The 19,579-nt window shown below is 45.0% G+C and overlaps 1 pseudogene; it reads left to right on the top strand.

Moving 5' to 3' along the window:
• Positions 1–18,207: 18,207 nt before the first annotated feature.
• Positions 18,208–19,310, top strand: LOC147991209 (uncharacterized; annotated as a pseudogene).
• The last annotated feature ends 269 nt before the right edge of the window (positions 19,311–19,579 follow it).

The raw sequence follows: 19,579 nt of genomic DNA, 5'->3' as shown, positions 1-19,579 counted from the left end.
CACTCTTTATCCCAATTTTGGGTCCTTTGAGGGAGGTGTTCAGCACAACGAACCAGGCAATCGGACTATAAGGCTTTATCACTCTCACTTAGCCATAGAAGTCTACAATTTTAAATTTTGGCGAAGCCCCTAGTATTCGGAAGGCCGAATTTGGGGCGCTATATACGCCTAAGTCGAGCAAGGCCGACTCCTCGCCCGAATCGGAAAAAGTCTTTAAGGACTTGAGACCTCTCGAACAGCGACCAACTCTCGCCTTATCATGACAGTCAGTTTTCGGCTTTCTCTACTGAGGTGCTCATCTGGAAGAACCGGGACACAATCGCAGTAGTTCTCTCAGCGCTACCTTAGCCGATATAGCAGAACGTAAGGTACCAAAACATGGGAGCTGGGCAAACCCAACTATTGACCCAAGACATGATTCAGAGCTGATGCATATAATGCTATAAGTTCAGGTTGCCGCACTGTCGAAAGTGTTCGGACTTCTCACACCGTATTATGGGGTAAACGAAAGCCCCTGGCGTACTGACCGTACCAGAATGTATGGGTGCAAGTTGTTGTAAATGAACATATAAGAAAAAAGGGATGGATAATGCAATAATCGACTGATGCTATGCATTGTTATTTAAGTAATATGTCGAAGCGTACTGATATAAGTAGTGCAATAAGCAAAAAATAGGACTATTTGACATGTCCTATCCAAGGGAAAGTTGCGCATGGATAGTAAAAAGTGGGTATATCGATTATTATTAGAGACCACCTGGGGGTTCCCTTGTATGTCTTAGCTTCTTGCCTCCTTGGTTGTTCCTTCCGGTAATGTGTTCGGCAATCGTACTGCCGGAAAGGGCTTCCAGAGAGTAAGGTCTTGAAAGAGAAAAAATGATAAAGGTATGCAACCCCTAGGGCGGTTAAGCCGCATTGCGGGACATGCCCTGATCGTGCCCCCGCCTATGCCCATGGTATTTTTAGTGCGTAATTGTGTACGCGCGACACAGATTTCGTCGCTTGACTGGGACTGGGACGGGGGCCGAATTGCTAGGCAAGCTCTGAACGTGCCAGGTGATCCTGTTGCAGTTTACTCCGGACTCGCTTGACGGTGTCCGGGTGCTGTATCGCCGAATTGGTGGTTTGCCTTAAAAGGCTGCTTTGTGCTTCTGCTGCAAGGGTCGTAGTGTGCTCTTCCGTGCGGAGCGAGCGTTCTGTGTTTCCATTGACTGTTATGACCCCCCCTAGGTCCTGGCATCTTGAGCTTGAGGTATGCGTAATGCGGTACCGCATTGAATTTTGCAAATGCGGTTCACCCGAGCAGTGCATGATAGCCACTGCAGAACGGGACGATATCAAAGATTAACTCCTCGCTTCGGAAGTTGTCCGGAGATCCGAAGACCACTTCCAGTGTGATTGAGCCCGTGCAATGGGCCACTACACCTGGGATGACGCCCTTAAAGGTGGTTTTGGTGGGTTTGATCCTCGAGGAATCTATACCCATTTTGTGCACTGTATCCTGATAGATCCGATTCAGGCTGCTGCCGCCGTCCATAAGGACTCGAGTAAGGTGAAATCCGTCGATGATGGGGTCTAGGACCAGTGCGGCGGATCCGCCATGACGGATACTAGTGGGGTGGTCCCTGTGATCGAAGGTGATCGGACAAGCAGACCATAGGTTGAACTTTGGGGCGACGGGCTCCATCGCATAGACGTCCCTTAGTGCATGCTTCTGTTCCCTGTTGGGAATGTGGGTTGCGTATATCATGTTCACCGTCTTCACTTGTGGGGGGAACCTCTTCTGTCCTCCCGTTTTCGGCGGCTGGGGCTCCTCCTCGTCATCACTATGCAGCCCCTTGTCCTTGTTTTCGGCATTCAACTTGCCAGCCTGCTTGAACACCCAGCATTCTCTGTTGGTGCGATTGGTTGGCTTATCGGGGGTGCCGTGAATTTGACATGAGCGATCAAGTATGTGATCCAAACTGGACGGGCCTGGAGTACTTCTTTTGCATGGCTTTTTCCGTTGACCGGATCTAGAGCCTCTGAATTCGGCATTGACTGTCGTATCATCGGTGTTATCGCTGTTGTTGCGGCGCTTTTTTCTGTTACGACGTGGTCTGCCGTTGGCATCTTTGGTATCCGAAGTGCCCGGATTCCTTGATGTGTTGTTGCTGCGAGCCAGCCAACTATCCTCTCCCGTGCAAAAGCGGGTCATGAGTGTCGTGAGGGCTGCCATAGACTTCGGCTTCTCCTGGCCGAGGTGCCGGGCGAGCCACTCGTCACGGATGTTATGCTTGAATGCCGCTAAGGCCTCTGCATCCGGACAGTCGACAATTTGGTTTTTCTTAGTTAGGAACCGTGTCCAGAATTGCCTGGCCGATTCCCCTGGCTGCTAAGTTATATGGCTCAAGTCATCAGCATCCGGTGGTCGCACATAAGTGCCCTGGAAGTTGTCAAGGAATGCGTCTTCCAAATCCTCCCAACTGCCGACGGAGTCTGCTGGCAAGCTATTCAGCCAATGCCGAGCTGGTCCTTTGAGTTTTAGTGGGAGGTACTTGATGGCATGCAGATCATCACCGCGAGCCATGTGGATGTGAAGGAGGAAATCCTCAATCCATACAGCGGGATCTGTTGTACCATCATACGATTCGATATTTACGGGTTTAAAACCCTCCGGGAATTTGTGATCCATAACTTCATCAGTGAAGCATAGGGGGTGTGCGGCGCCTCTGTGCCGGGCTATATCGCGACGCAGTTCATATGAGTCTTGTCTGCTGTATTCGGCCCGGTCGGATTTACTTTTAGTGTATCCGGCGTGACGGTCATCGTCCCTCGTTGGCGCGCGCCCCCGTGACCCGTATATCGACCTTGCATGTTTTGCCCTGCTGTCCAATGCGTCTCGCATGTCCCGTGTTTTGCCCCGGGCCTTGGTATTTTTGTTTGAGTGGCGGCGGGGTGCAGGCTGAACTTCAGGTTGAAACGCCTCTCTGGATCGGCCACGAGGTGGCCGGTTAGCCTCATCGTACACTGGTGATGTAGGTTTCAATGCTTCCTCCTCGAGGTGAGGTAGCAACGTGCACTTTGGGTAACTCTTGGAGGGGCGCTCGAGTTCGTATTCCTCGGCCGCAAGGACTTGGGTCCATCTGTCTGCTAGCAGATCTTGATCAGCTTGAAGCTGTTGTTGCTTTTTCTTCAAGCTATTTGCTTTGGCCATAAGCCGGCGCTTGAAGCGCTCCTGCTCGACGGGATCCTCAGGCATGATAAATTCTTCATCGCTGAGGCTCACCTCGTCTTCGGAGAGAGGCATGTAATTGTCCTCCTCTGATTCTCCAACTGCTGCCTGCTCTGGAGGGCTAGCTTGTTCACCCTCCCGCTAAATCATGATGGAGGGGATTGTTGTCGTCTTCGGCACTATCCGGAGTGTTATTGTCTCTTGTGCCGGTATCACTACTTTTGCTATGGCGGGACTTAGAGCGGCGCCACTGACGTCGGCGCTTGGGTTGCTTCTTGGAGAGGTCATCCTCCGCTGTCTCGTCGCCATTGCATTCTTTGGGGGTGTCCACCATGTATATATCATATGATGAGGTGGCGGTCCAACGCCCTGTGGGCGGTGGTTCCTGTTTGTCTCCTGCATCGTCGTCCATACCATCGATATCTTCGGAGTCGAAGTCGATCATGTTGGTTAAATCGTCGACAGTGGCTACTAAGTGGGTGGTGGGTGGGGAGCGAATTTTTTCATCGTCCGCCTCCCATTCTAGCCGGACATAGTTCGGCCAAGTTTCTCCTGACAAGGAGAGAGACATTAATGAATTTAGCACGTCGCCGAAAGGTGAGTGCTGAAAGATGTCCACAGAGGTGAACTCCATGATCGGCTACCAATCGGATTCGATAGGCGCGGACGCAGGCGGCTCGGAGTCCATGGTCGGAGATGAATCCAGTGGTTCGGCAACACGGCTCTCGTAAGGGGTGAAGTCAGTATCCGTCTCTATCGCCACTGAGAGTGCGGCCTCCATGGCGGGGTCTAGCCACCCATCCTCGGATGGCGCAATTTGCTCCGGATTGAAGGCCGGAGTAGTTGCAGGTGTGATCTCCCGAACACTGTCCGACGGCAGAGCTAAATCATGCTCGTCATGATCGTGCGGCGCACCTGACATGGGCTCGAATCCGTCGAAGATCAAGTCTTCGCGGATGTCGGCAGTGTAGTTTAGGTTTCCGAACCTGACCTGATGGCCAGGGGCGTAGCTCTCGATCTGCTCCAGATGGCCAAGCGAGTTGGCCCGCAGTGCGAAGCCGTCGAATACGAAGATCTGTCCGGGGAGGAAAACCTCACCCTGGACCGCATCGTTACCGATGATTGAAGGAGCCATCAAGCCTTACGGTGACGGCAAAGTGGAACTCTCAATGAAAGCACCAATGTCGGTGTCAAAACCGGTGGATCTCGGGTAGGGGGTCCCGAACTGTGCGTCTAAGGCGGATGGTAACAGGAGCCAGGGGACACGATGTTTACCCAGGTTCGGGCCCTCTCGATGGAGGTAATACCCTACGTCCTGCTTGATTGATCTTGATGATATGAGTATTACAAGATTTAATCTACCACGAGATCATAGAGGCTAAACCCTAAAAGCTAGCATATGGTGTTTGTTGTTGTCCTACGGACTAAACCCTCCGGTTTATATAGACACTGGAGGGGGATAGGGTTACATAGAGTCGGTTACAAGGGAGGAGATCTACATATCCGTATTGTCAAGCTTGCCTTCCACGCCAAGGAAAGTCCCATCCGGACATGGGACAAAGTCTTCAATCTTGTATCTTCATAGTCCAACAGTCCGGCCAAAGGATATAGTCCAGCTGTCTGGAGACCCCCTAATCCAGGACTCCCTCAGTAACATATCGTGAAGCAACAGTAATAGCACACGGCAACTACAGGTTCACTCGAATATTCATTCGTGTGGGTATATGGATCAATATGGATGCCCATGATTCTGCTATTGATCATTGATTGGAAAGAGTTCCAGTCATGTCTATACTTCACCGAACTTATAGGGTCACACACTTAAGGGTCATCTATCTGCTAAGTAATAGACAGGGAGTCTGGGAGATTGTTTCCAAAAAGGTTTTGGAGACGATAGAAAAGTTTTAGAGAGTAAAACTGGAAATGTTTTGGAGACAAACTACATACCAAAAATGTTTCGGAATGCGTCAAGATATTTTTTTAGTGTGTGCCGGAAATGTTCCGGGCCATAGAATTTTTCTGGATTTTTCAGACACTGAAAATATTTCATGAAAAGTTGTCACGAATAGTATAGTGAATAGTGTAACACTATTAGGGTACAACCCCTTTTTGGTGGCTTTTTGTAAAGCCACCTTTTGGGGCTTTGTCCCTAAATTTGTGGAGCATGTTTCGGGGAGGTGGGGGCCCCTTTGTGGCAGCCCAAAACGTCCTTGGCATGGGGGGCCCACCCAAGGGGCTTCCTCCCCCTTTTGGTGGCTTTTGGGTGGAAAATATCCAAGGGCTTTTTGGTATTTTCAAGTGGCCCTCTACCCCATGCCTCCCACTATAAATAGAGGTGGAGAGAGCTCTCCATTTCACTAAATATCTATCAAACACAAGCCATGCAATGATCTGGCTTTCTATTTCTCCCTCTCCGCGAAATAGTTTCATGCGCCGAAATGTTGTCTAGTCTTCGGTAGGGCCTAGTTCTGGACGGCGAAGCCCTGCTGGATAGTTGACACCATATGTGTGCAACCTGATAGAGAGGTCGTATTTTCGATCTTAGTTCGAGAGATAGCCTGAGGTTCTGTCTGAGGTTCTGACTGAGGTTCTGTTCGAGGATCTGACCATGTGCCTCCCGAAGGGCTGTCTGGGGGACTGATCGAGTTTCTGTCCGAGGGCCTCCTGGAAGGCTGTTCGAGGGACTGTCTGAGGTGCTGTCCGGGGGAGTACATCCTCACAGTTGGGAGGTTGTAAAATCATAGCTGCGGGGATCTGCACCAACGATCTCTACCGACTCTGTTGCGCTACGAGTCGGTAACGATCAGATCAAACCTTGTATGCATCTTCATAGTGGTCCTGGGCTGGAGCATAGGTCGGAATGTTTTCTGCTGCGTTCCCCTACAGTGGCATCAGAGCCGTGCTATGCATAGATGCAGGTTGCAATCCAGAATACATGAGATGTATGGGTGTTGCACAATATAATTTTGCAGTAGATGAGTTCTATTGCTGAAAATTATTTGTGCGGGTAGTAGATGAAATCTATTACCCGATGTTCTTGTTGCTTCCATTGAATTTGCGTAGTTCTGATCTTGATGGCATGGTGGAGTTTTGCTACAAAGTTCTGGCAATCCATGATCCTTCCATGCTACTCCTGAGTATGCTGGTTGACAGATCAGTGAAGTGCTTTAGTTCTTTGGGTTCCACTGTAGTTAAGAAAGATGAATGTTTCATAGACTATAGGGCAATGCAGATATGATCTGCACGGGGATCATGCGTATGACAAAGTTTAGCATGGGGCTCGAGATTGTTTATCTCATGTTTCATACGCCCCAGAAAGTTAATCTACCAACTTGAATAATCATACTTGATGATAAACATTTGTAGTTGCGGTTTGTTTCAAAACCTTAGAAGCCATGTAAAATAAATTTTTGTATAAACCGATTAGAGGCGTCTAACTTGGTTTTACAGGATGACATGCGATGTGTATATGATGTGGTATAGTCTTCATCATATTTAATTTGATTATCTATGAGATGACTATATAATGTAAATTAATTAACATGACCTGTGTGTCATGATTCGACATGATGGCTGGAGCCATATGATTGTCATTTTAAACGACCTGCATGTCAACCTTATGTAATGCACTTATTCCATTAGCTATAGAGATAGCAATATTATCTGGTGCATCGATAAGGTGGTAGCAATCTTCACGAAGGTGGAGACTGTCGCAAATGCCGAAGACGAAGAAATAAAAGACTTATCCATCAGAAAGGGCTATACCATATCATGTTATTATGAATTGCCTGAGCTGTTTATCCCTTATGATGCACACTTTTGATTGCGCTGTAGTCGCCTTTTATTAGGGTGATCTCTCACTTAAAATATCAAGTAGTTAGTGTTCTCCCAAGTGCAGCACCATCACGACACCTATCTCTTCGGGGCATCACGTGATCTCCATGGGTGCGAAAGATTAGAGAAGTGTGAAGCGGGTGAGTTGAGACCTCGCAGCAAGATCACCTGGTTGACTTGATGTTCAGCCAGGAAAGTCCTGATCTCGGAACACATGCATTGAAAGATGAACAAGAATCACATAGAGATGTGATTGGCAAGTTTGTCTACCGATTGAAGTTCGCGCCATTTGAGTTCATCTTGAACCGTGGCATTGAATTGAAACATGGGTCTTGAATCACTCACAATCAATTTTGAGATATATTGATTTTGAGTGGGAGCACACTTTAGAATTAATTCTTTTAATTCTTAGTGCAATTAATTATGAACACTGTCTAAGTGTTATATGCATAATAGTTGTAGATAATGGCTCACATTTCCACCTTCCCTATTAAAATTGAATAGTTGTTAAATATCTGGTTAAAACTTTATGGTTGGTAACGTAATGTGAGAATTGTCCTCAAGAGTGTCGAGAAGGACTTTGTCCTATCGCATTTCGGTATTCTCCCGCTAATGCTATGGATGGTGTGACTCTCGTCCTTCGATCCAAAAGCTAGAATTTCGTTAAGGTCAAATGCAATATGTTTGCTTCCATGAGACCCGAAATTCAAAAGTTTGGGATAGCCATGTGATATTCATGGAACTGAAAATTATTTTCAGATACAAACAAAGGCTAGAATATATGGGATATCTAAAGCGATGTTTGTTTTGCAAATTATTGGTAAAATGTTTACTATGCATTAGACTGATAAAAGAGGGATCTAGAGCAACTCTTGTCATATGATGAAGGTGCATAAAACAGCAACTTAAAGAGAAAGGAAATATCCAAAGGGTGTTAGTGTGACTTACACACCTAGGAAGTCCGAGGCTAACGCCACTCTTGAAGTTGGGTGCTTCTTCTGAGAATAGGAGAAATACTAAAAGTTAAACTGTTATAAGTATAAAGGCAAACAAAGAGAAGACTGGAATATCCAGCTCATGTATGAATGTCATACAAGTTATTGATGTATAGAAGGTTGGTCAAGGATATAATTCTTGGGAATTATGATTAAACATGTTAATCACTAATTCTTGGGTATTGTGAGTTGATCACAGAGATACCCGCTCGATTGCATTATGTTGTGACTCGATGCAAGAACTACTACAGCCTAAAAGACTTGCCACGAATGAGGTCTAGATACACCCTGGGAACATAGTAAATGTTACTATACCTCCCATCGATGTATTACCATCTATATTTATTTCCATTACTATACCTCCGTTTTTGTTACTTTCTACCTTGCTATTTTTTATTGTTACTATTACAAAAATCAATATCTATTATCATTGCTACACTTGTATCACTATCTCTTCGCCGAACTAGTGCACCTATACAATTTACCATTATATTTGGTGTGTTGGGGACACAACCGACTTTTTTTGGTTGTAGGGTTGTTTGAGAGAGACCGTCTTCGTCCTACGCTCCCACGATTGATAAACCTTAGCTAGGTAACCCACTTGAGGGAAAATTTCTAGTGTCCTACAAAAATCTGCGCTTGGAGGCCCAATATGAGTCTACAAGAACAAGTTGTGTAGTGGACATCACTTGCACTCATGTATTGCGTGAGGGTTTAAAAAGCTGAAGCGCGTTAAAAATTATGAACCAATTTCTTGGCTGATACCGGGGTAGTACATGATAAATACTTTGTGTTAAGAAGATAGAGCATGACAAGACTATATGGTTTTGTAGGGATAGCGTTCTATAGCGTTGATATTTTGAAAGACATGATTGTTTGTTGGGATGCCTAAGTATTGATGTCTTTATGTCAAATTATAGACTATTGTTGTATCGCTCATGTCTTAATATTCATTCCATGATTAGATATATGATCAAGACTATGCTAGGTAGCATTCCACATCAAAAATTATCTTTTTTATCATTTACCTACTCGAGGAGGAGTAGGAATTAAGGTTGGAGATGCTGATACGTCTCCGTCGTATCTATAATTTTTTATTGTTCCATGCCAATATTATACAACTTTTACATACTTTTGGCAATATTTTATATGATTTATTGGACTAATCTATTGATCCAGTGCCCAGTGTCAGTTCATGTTTGTTGCATGTTTTTCGTTTCGCAAAATATCCATACTAAATGAAATCCAAACGCGATAAAAATTTACGGAGAATTATTTTGGAATATATGTGATTTTTGGGAGGTGGAATCATCGCAAACGGGGGCCCACGGCCACCACAAGACACCTGGGCACACCAGGCAGCCCAAGTGCATGGTGGTGGGTTGTGCCCTCCTCATAAGTCGGTTGGAACTCTACTTCGGGTGCAAGGAAGCTTATATCTGAAAAGAAACTTTCTAACATCTCAGCGCTATCGGAGTTACGGATCTCCGAGAATATAAGAAATGGTTTTCGGCCAGAAAACGGGAGCGCGAAACAGAAGAGAACAGAGGGATAGATCCAATCTTGGAGGGGCTCCTGCCCCTCCGCCGTCATGGAGGCCATGGACCAGAGGGGGAACTCTCCTCCCATCTAGGGGGATGCCAAGGAAGAAGAAGGAGGAGGGGGGCTCTGCTACCTCGTGAGCACTGCGTTGGTTTTCCCTTGAAGAGGAAAGGGTGGTGCAGTAAAGCAGCGTAAGTATTTCCCTCAGTTTTTGAGAACCAAGGTATCAATCCAGTAGGAGACCACGCGCGAGTCACCTCGTACCTACACACACAAATAAGAACTTTGCAACCAACGTGATAAATGGGTTGCCAATCCCTTCACGGCCACTTGCAAGAGTGAGATATGATAGAGATGATAACAATAAGATAAATATTTTTATTATTTTTATTATATAGATTGAAAGTAAAAGATAGCAAAATAAAGTAGATGGGAAACTTGTATGATGGAGAATAGACCCGGGGGCCATAGGTTTCACTAGTGGCTTCTCTCAAGAAAGCATAAGTATTACGGTGGATGAACAAATTACTATCGAGCAATTGATAGAAAAGCGAATAATTATGAGAATATCTAGGTATGATCATGTATATAGGCATCACGTCTGTGACAAGTAGACCGACTCCTGCCTACATCTACTACTATTACTCCACACATCGACCGCTATCCAGCATGAATCTAGAGTATTAAGTTCAAGAGAACACAGTAACGCTTTAAGCAAGATGACATGGTGTAGAGGGATAAACTCATGCAATATGATGTAAACCCCATCTTGTTATCATCGATGGCAACAATACAATACGTGTCGTTTCCCTTTCTGTCACTAGGATCGAGCACCGCAAGATTGAACCCAAAGCTAAGCACTTCTCCCATTGCAAGAAAGATCAATCTAGTAGGCCAAACCAAACTGATAATTCAAAGAGACTTGCAAAGATAAACCAATCATACATAAAAGAATTCAGAGATTATTCAAATATTGTTCATAGATAAACTTGATCATAAACCCACAATTCATCGGATCTCGACAAACACACCGCAAAAAGAAGAGTTACATCGAATAGATCTCCAAGAGAATCGAGGAGAACTTTGTATTGAGATCCAAAGAGAGAGAAGAAGCCATCTAGCTACTAGCTATGGACCCGAAGGTCTGAAGTAAACTACTCACACATCATCGGAGAGGCCATGGATTTGATGTAGAGGCCATCTATGATCAATGCCCCCTCCGGCGGAGCTCTGGAAAAGGCTCCAAGATGGGATCTCTTACGTACAGAAGGTTGCGGCGGTGTAATTAGGTTTTCGTGGTGCTCCTGGATGTTTGCGGGGTATATGGATATATATAGGAGGAAGAAGTAGGTCGGTGGAGCAACGAGGGGCCCACGAGGGTGGAGGGCGCGCCCAGGGGGGTGGGCGTGCCCCCTGCCTCATGGCCTCTTGGATTGTTTCTTGACGTCCACTCCAAGTCACTTGGATCACGTTTGTTCCAAAAATAACGCTCCTGAAGGTTTCATTCCGTTTGGACTCCGTTTGATATTCCTTTTCGGCGAAACTATAAAATAGGCAAAAAAACAGCAATTTGGTCTGGGCCTCCGGTTAATAGGTTAGTCCCAAAAATAATATCAAAGTGTAAAAACAAGCCCATTAACATCCAAAATAGATAATATAATAGCATGGAGCAATCAAAAATTATAGATACGTTGGAGACGTGTCAGCATCCCCAAGCTTAATTCCTGCTCGTCCTCGAGTAGGTAAATGATAAAAACAGAATTTTTGATGTGGAATGCTTCCTACCATATTTCTCAATGTATTTTTTCTTTATTGTGGCATGAATGTTCAGATCCGAAAGATTCAAGATAAAAGTTTAATATTGACATAGAAATAATAATACTTCAAGCATACTAACTAAGCAATCATGTCTTCTCAAAATAACATGGCCAAAGAAAGTTATAGCTACCTCTTGAGCACTCGTTGGTTTTCCCTTGAAGAGGAAAGGGTGATGCAGCAGAGCAGCGTAAGTATTTCCCTCAGTTTTTGAGAAGCAAGGTATCAATCCAGTAGGAGGCCATGCACGAGTCCCTCGCACCTACACAAACAAATAAACTCCGCGCAAACAATGCAATAAAGGGGTTGTCAATCCCTTCACGGTCACCTACGAGAGTGAGATCTGATAGATATGATAAGATAATATTTTTGGTATTTTTATGATAAAGAGAAATAAAGATGCAAGTAAAATAAATGGAAAGGGAAATAACTAAGTATTGGAAGATTAATATGATGGAAAATAGACCCGGGGGGCATAGGTTTCACTAGAGGCTTCTCTCAAGAGCATAAGTATTACGGTGGGTGAACAAATTACTGTTGAGCAATTGACATAATTGAGCATAGTTATGAGAATATCTAGGTATTATCATGTATATAGGCATCATGTCCGAGACAAGTAGACCGACTCCTGCCTGCATCTACTACTATTACTCCACACATCGACCGCTATCCAGCATGCATCTAGAGTATTAAGTTCAAGAGAACAGAGTAACGCTTTAAGCAAGATGACATGATGTAGAGGGATAAACTCATGCAATATGATATAAACCCCATATTGTTATCCTTGATGGCAACAATACAATACGTGCCTTGCTGCCCCTACTGTCACTGGGAAAGGACACCGCAAGATTGAACCCAAAGCTAAGCACTTCTCCCATTGCAAGAAAGATCAATCTAGTAGGCCAAACCAAACTGATAATTTGAAGAGACTTGCAAAGATAACCAATCATACATAAAAGAATTCAGAGAAGAATCAAATATTGTTCATAGATAAACTTGATCATAAACCCACAATTCATCGATCTCAACAAACACACCGCGAAACAAGATTACATCGAATAGATCTCCACAAGAGAGGGGGAGAACTTTGTATCGAGATCCAAAAAGAGAGAAGAAGCCATCTAGCTAATAACAATGGACCCGAAGGTCTGAAGTAAACTACTCACACTTCATCGGAGGGGCTATGGTGTTGATGTAGAAGCCCTCCATGATCGATACCCCCTCCAGCGGAGCTCCGGAAAAGGCCCCAAGATGGGATCTCGTGGATACAGAAAGTTACGGCGGTGGAATTAGGTTTTTGGCTCTGTATCTGGTGGTTTGGGGTACGTAGGTATATATAGGAGGAAGGAGTACGTCGATGGAGCAATGTGGGCCCCACGAGGGTGGAGGGAGCGCCGGGGGGGGGGGGGGGGTAGGCACGCCCCCTACCTCGTGCCTTCCTGGTTGATGTCTTGACGTAGGGTCCAAGTCCTCTGGATCACGTTCGTTCCAAAAATCACGTTCCCGAAGGTTTCATTCCATTTGGACTCCGTTTGATATTCTTTTTCTGCAAAACTCTGAAATACGCAAAAAAAACAGCAATTCTGGGCTGGGCCTCCAGTTAATAGGTTAGTCCCAAAAATAATATAAAAGTGTATAATAAAGCCCACTAATGTCCAAAACAGGATATAATGTAGCATGGGACAATAAAAAATTATAGATACATTGGAGACGTATCAACCATCCCCAAGCTTAATTCCTGCTCGTCCTCGAGTAGGTAAATGATAAAAACAGAATTTTTTATGTGGAATGCTACTTTGCATAATTTCAATGTAATTCTCTTAACTGTGGTATGAATATTCAGATCCGAAAGATTCAAGACAAAAGTTCAATATTGACATAGAAATAATAATACTTCGAGCATACTAACTAAGCAAGTATGTGTCTTCAAAATAACATGGCCAAAGAAAGTTATCCCTACAAAATCATATAGTCTGGCTATGCTCCATCTCCACCACACAAAGTATTTAAATCATGCACAACCCTGATGACAAGCCAAGCAATTGTTTCATACTTTTGGTGTTCTCAAACTTTTTCAATCTTCACGCAATACATGAGCGTGAGCCATGGACATGGCACTATATGTGGAATAGAAAGGTGGTTGTGGAGAAGACAAAAAAGGGAGAAGATAGTCTCACATCAATTAGGCATATCAATGGGCTATGGAGATGCCCATCAATAGATATCAATGTGAGTGAGTAGGGATTGCCATGCAATGGATGCACTAGAGCTATAAGTGTATGAAAGCTCAAAAAGAAACTAAGTGGGTGTGCATCCAACTTGCTTGCTCACGAAGACCTAGGGCATTTTGAGGAAGCATGTCATTGGAATATACAAGCCTAGTTCTATAATGAAAAATTCCCACTAGTATATGAAAGTGATAGCATAGGAGACTCTCTATCATGAAGATCATGGTGCTACTTTGAAGCACAAGTGTGGAAAAAAAGGATAGTAGTATTGCCCCTTTTTATTTATGTATTCCTTTTTTGGCCTTCTTTTTTTGGCCTTTCTCTCTTTTTTTATTGGGACAATACTCTATGAATGATGATCATCACACTTCTATTTATTTACAACTCGATACTAGAAAAAGTATGACTCTATATGAATGCCTCCGGCGGTATACCGGGATAGCAATGATGCATGAGTGACTTATATGAAAGAATTATGAACGGTGGCTTTGCCACAACTAAAATGTCAACTACATGATCATGCGAAGCAATATGACAATGATTGAGCGTGTCATAGTAAACGGAACGGTGGAAAGTTGCATGTCAATATATCTCGGAATGGCTATGGAAATGCCATGATAGGTAGGTATGGTGGCTGTTTTGAGGAAGTTATATGGTGGGTGTATGATACCGGTGAAAGGTGCGCGGTATTAGAGAGGCTAGCAATGGTGGAAGGGTGAGAGTGCGTATAATCCATGGAATCAACATTAGTCATAAAGAACTCACATCCTTATTGCAAAAATCTATTAGTTATCGAAGCAAAGTACTACGCACATGCTCCTAGGGGGATAGATTGGTAGGAAAAGGCCATCGCTCGTCCCTAACCGCCACTCATAAGGAGGACAATCAATAAATAAATCATGCTCCGACTTCTTAACATAACGGTTCACCATACGCGCATGCTACGGGAATCACATACTTCAACACAAGCATTTCTCAAATTCACAACTACTCAACTAGCACGACTCTAATATCACCATCTCCATATCTCAAAACAATTATCAAGTTTCAAACTTCTCATAGTATTCAACACACTCATAAGAAAATTTTATTATTAATCTTGAATGCCTAACATAATTAAAGCAAATTACCATGCCGTTTTGTAGGACTCCCAAAATAATCTAAGTGAATCATGAGAGAACAATGGTTTCTCTAAAACAAATCCACCAACGTGCTCTAAAAGATATAAGTGAAGCACTAGAGCAAAAACTATATAACTCAAAAGATATAAGTGAAGCACATAGAGTATTCTAACAATTTCCGAATCATGTGTGTCTCTCCCAAAAGGTGTGTACAGCAAGGATGATTGTGGAAAACTAACAAATAAAGACTCAAATAATACAAGACGCTCCAAGCAAAACACATATCATGTGGTAAATAAAAATATAGCTCCAAGTAAAGTTACCGATAGAAGTAGACGAAAGAGGGGATGCCTTCCGGGGAATCCCCAAGCTTTGGCTTGTAGGTGTCCTTAGATTATATTGGGGTGCCATGGGCATCCCCAAGCTTAGGATCTTGCCACTCCTTGTTCCATAATCCATCAAATCTTTTACCCAAAACTTGAAAACTTCACAACACAAAACTTAAAGTAGAAAATCTCGTGAGCTCCGTTAGCGAAAGAAAACAAAACACCACTTCAAGGTACTGTAATGAACTCATTATTTATTTATATTGGTGTTAAACCTATTGTATTCCAACTTCTCTATGGTTTATAAACTATTTTACTAGCCATAGATTCATTAAAATAAGCAAACAACACACGAAAAACAGAATATGTCAAAAACAGAACAGTCTGTAGTAATCTGTAGCTAACGCAAGATCTGGAACCCCAAAAATTCTAAAATAAATTGTCGGACGTGATTAATTTATCTATTAATCATCTGCAAAAATAATTAACTAAATAGAACTTTCCAAATAAAAATAGCAGCAGTTCTCGTGAGCGCTAAAGTTTCTGTTTTTTACAGCAAGATTAAAAAAACTTCCCCCAAGTCTTCCCAACGGTTCTACTTGGCACAAACACTAATTAAACACAAAAAACAGAAACAAAACAGAGGCTATATAAATTATTTATTACTAAACAGGAGCAAAAAGCAAGAAATAAAAATAAAATTGGGTTGCCTCCCAACAAGCGCTATCGTTTAACGCCCTTAGCTAGGCATGAAAGCAAGGATAGATCCAGGTATCTTTAGTTGGTAATTCTTTATTTTTATTAATTATCAAGATTCTAGGCACAAAATCAAAAAAATCATTAGTAGCAAACGGTTCCTTAATGATAGCAAAAAGATTGGGATGAATACTTATAGATTTGAGATCCGCAGTTTCCTTGCTAGAGGATTCACCCTTATTTTTAGGAACATACATAAGCTTGGCAATTTTAGTTGGAGGACTAGGAGTATTCTTTACGGAAGAAAAAGCGGTTCCCAAGATGGTAATGATACCCTCAAGTTTATCGATTCTAGTGGAATCCTGATTTATTCTTTCATTAACTATGGGTTCCTTCTCCTTAATATTTTTGAAAGTGACTCCTACTTTAGATCCATATTGAGTAATTTGGTTGTGGATCTTTTTATCCAGATTTTCAATTAACTGTACGGTAGCAACTTTATTTTCAATAATTTCAAGTTTTTGCATTACATGCTCCAAAGTTAACATAGTTCCATTAACGAAAAGAGGGGGTGAGCCAAACATATCTGTCATAGCATTATAAGAATCAAAAGTGTGGCTACCCAAGAAATTCCCTCCGGTAATGGTATCAAGGACATATCTGTGCCAAGGCATAACGCCTGCATAAAAATTGCGGAGAAGAATGGAAGTAGATTGCTTCCTGGTAGATCTATTTTGAGCATTGCAAATTCTATACCAAGCATCTTTTAGATTTTCTCCCTCCCTTTGCTTAAAATTAAGAACTTCATTTTCGGGAGACAACGGAGAAGATAGAGAAGTAGCCATAACGACAAGCAAGCAATCCGACACACAAGCAAACAAGAAACGGGAAAAAAGAGGCAAATAGAGAAAGAGAGGGAGGATGGAGAGAGAGAGGGCGAATAAAACGACAATGGTGAAGTGGGTTGAGAGGAAAACGAGAGGCAAATGGCAAATAATGTAATGCGGGAGATAAGGGTTTGTGATGGGTACTTGGTACGTTGACTTTTGCGTAGACTCCCCGGCAATGGCGCCAAAAATCCTTCTTGCTACCTCTTGAGCACTGCGTTGGTTTTCCCTTGAAGAGGAAAGGGTGATGCAGTAGAGCAGCGTAAGTATTTTCCTCAGTTTTTGAGAACCAAGGTATCAATCCAGTAGGAGGCCATGCACGAGTCCCTCGCACCTACACAAACAAATAAACTCCGCGCAAACAACGTGATAAAGGGGTTGCCAATCCCTTCACGGTCACCTACGAGAGTGAGATCTGATAGATATGATAAGATAGTATTTTTGGTATTTTTATGATAAAGAGAAATAAAGATGCAAGTAAAATAAATGGCAAGGGAAATAACTAAGTATTGGAAGATTAATATGATGGAAAATAGACCTGGGGGCCATAGGTTTCACTAGAGGCTTCTCTCGAGAGCATAAGTATTACGGTGGGTGAACAAATTACTGTTGAGCAATTGACATAATTGAGCATAGTTATGAGAATATCTAGGTATTATCATGTATATAGGCATCATGTCCAAGACAAATAGACCGACTCCTGCCTGCATCTACTACTATTACTCCACACATCGACCGCTGTCCAGCATGCATCTAGAGTATTAAGTTCAAGAGAACAGAGTAACGCTTTAAGCAAGATGACATGATGTAGAGGGATAAACTCATGCAATATGATATAAACCCCATCTTGTTATCCTGGATGGCAACGATACAATACGTGCCTTGCTGCCCCTACTGTCACTGGGAAAGGACACCGCAAGATTGAACCCAAAGCTAAGCACTTCTCCCATTGCAAGAAAGATCAATCTAGTAGGCCAAACCAAACTGATTATTCGAAGAGACTTGCAAAGATAACCAATCATACATAAAAGAATTCAGAGAAGAATCAAATATTGTTCATAGATAAACTTGATCATAAACCCACAATTCATCGATCTCAACATACACACCGCAAAAGAAGATTACATCGAATAGCTCTCCACAAGAGAGGGGGGACTTTGTATTGAGATCCCAAAAGAGAGAAGAAGCCATCTAGCTAATAACTATGGACCCGAAGTGTCGTGGTGGGCGCATGGCAGATGCCAAGGGATGGCTAAAGAGAGGAGGAGGCTCGAGGGCGCTGGTGGACTCCAGAGGTGAGGTTGTCATGAGCGGGCGTGGACACCGGACATACCCAGGTTCGGGGCTCTCCGGAGAGATAATACCCCTAGTCCTGCCGAGTGTAGTTGGATGATCGATAGTACAATGTTGCTCCTAGAGCTGTATGGAGGAGGAAGGAAGCTGGCCAAGGCTTGGGCTGCTCCTTCTCTCCGGTGTTGCTGTTTTGTGGCTAGTCCTATGCTTGCTTGCTTTTCTCTCGTATGTGTCTTCTACTTTCTCTCCTTCGATCATGTCGCTACCATCGGGCTCCTGGATGGGTTCGAATGTCACCTCCGAAGACATCACCCAACTCCGGGCGACGCGGCGCCTATAGCGGGAGACGGACGTCAGTGTTCGCCTGCCGTGCGGCGAGCAGAGGCCTCGGCCAGAGGGGCAGGAGCGCGTGGGCTTCCTCACGCACTTCGAGTGTGGGTTCGGGCTGCCAGCGAGCACCTTCTTCCACGCGTTCTTGGAGTTCTTCGGGCTCCAGCCGCATCATCTTGGCGTCGGCGCCATCGTCCAGCTCTCTGGCTTCGTCACCCTTTGCGAAGGGTACCTAGGGGTCGAGCCTACAATCGACCTCTGGGCACGCTTCTTCTCCTTGAAGCAGTAGGGCCCGTCGGCCGGGGAGTTCGCTGACTGCGGCGCCGCCATCATCTCAAAGCGGTCGGGGTGGATTTCCCCAAGATCCCGCTGGAGGATTCTGCCAAGAAGTGGCAGAACTCCTTCTTCTATGTCCGCAACCTTGGTGCGGATCGCATCAACCTTCCGGCCTTCGCCATCGCGCCGCCACGGGCGAAGACGAATTGGGGCTACTCGCCCAGGCGCCCGTCGCAGGAGATCGTCAACCTCTACGAGCAGGTGACGGTGATGAGGACGCAGGAGGGGTTCACCGGCACCGAGCTCCTCACCGCGTTCGTCCGGTGCCGGGTCCTTCTGCTTCAGGGGCGCTCCTGCCTCATCGGCGAAATGGTCGGCCTTCAAGACCCCAACCGCATGGGGTTGACCTGGCTGTCCGCGGAGCAGATCGCACGCGACGTGACTGGCATCTCCAAGGCCAACCTTGGGTAGGACTGGCGGTTCGGCAAGGCGCCGTATAGCCAGTCGAACCCGGCGCTGCAGGTGAGTGTCTGGCCTTCTTACTTTGCTGCCGCGCACCTTTTCATCCGTCCTGACGTGACGCGGGGGGTACTTCTGAATGTGATTCGCCATCCTTACGCTAGGGCCCCGTCGCAGGTGATGCCAGTGGCACCAGAGGAGCCCGCGGCTCATGGCGGGGAGGAGGAGGCGGAGTCCGATGCCGGCGCTGGGCGTCGTGTGGGAAAGTCTCGAGTTTTTCTTCATGTGCCTTGAATTGCTAACCGCGGCACGGAACGGACGGCCCTGACGCCAGTTGTTGGTGTAGTGGCGTTGGGCGGGGAGGCAGCGACACGGGCGGAGCCGGGTCCTCGCATGGGGCGGCGCCGAGCCGCCCGCATGGGAAAGACAGCGTCGCGCCACGACCCCGGGCCCCGAAGCGCACGGCGGACCCGGCCGGGGCCGGGAGGCCGGACAAGAGGAAGCACGGCGGCGGGGACGGGAGGCGAACCCCGGTCCCGGTCTTGGTGGGGTAAGCTTCATCT

Source organism: Triticum urartu, chromosome 1A (assembly GCF_056163025.1).
Source record: "Triticum urartu cultivar PI428250 chromosome 1A, HENAU_Tu73, whole genome shotgun sequence".
Taxonomy (NCBI): Eukaryota; Viridiplantae; Streptophyta; class Magnoliopsida; order Poales; family Poaceae; genus Triticum; species Triticum urartu.
Note: the sequence above shows the minus strand (reverse complement) of the source record. Positions and strands in the feature narration are given on the sequence as shown.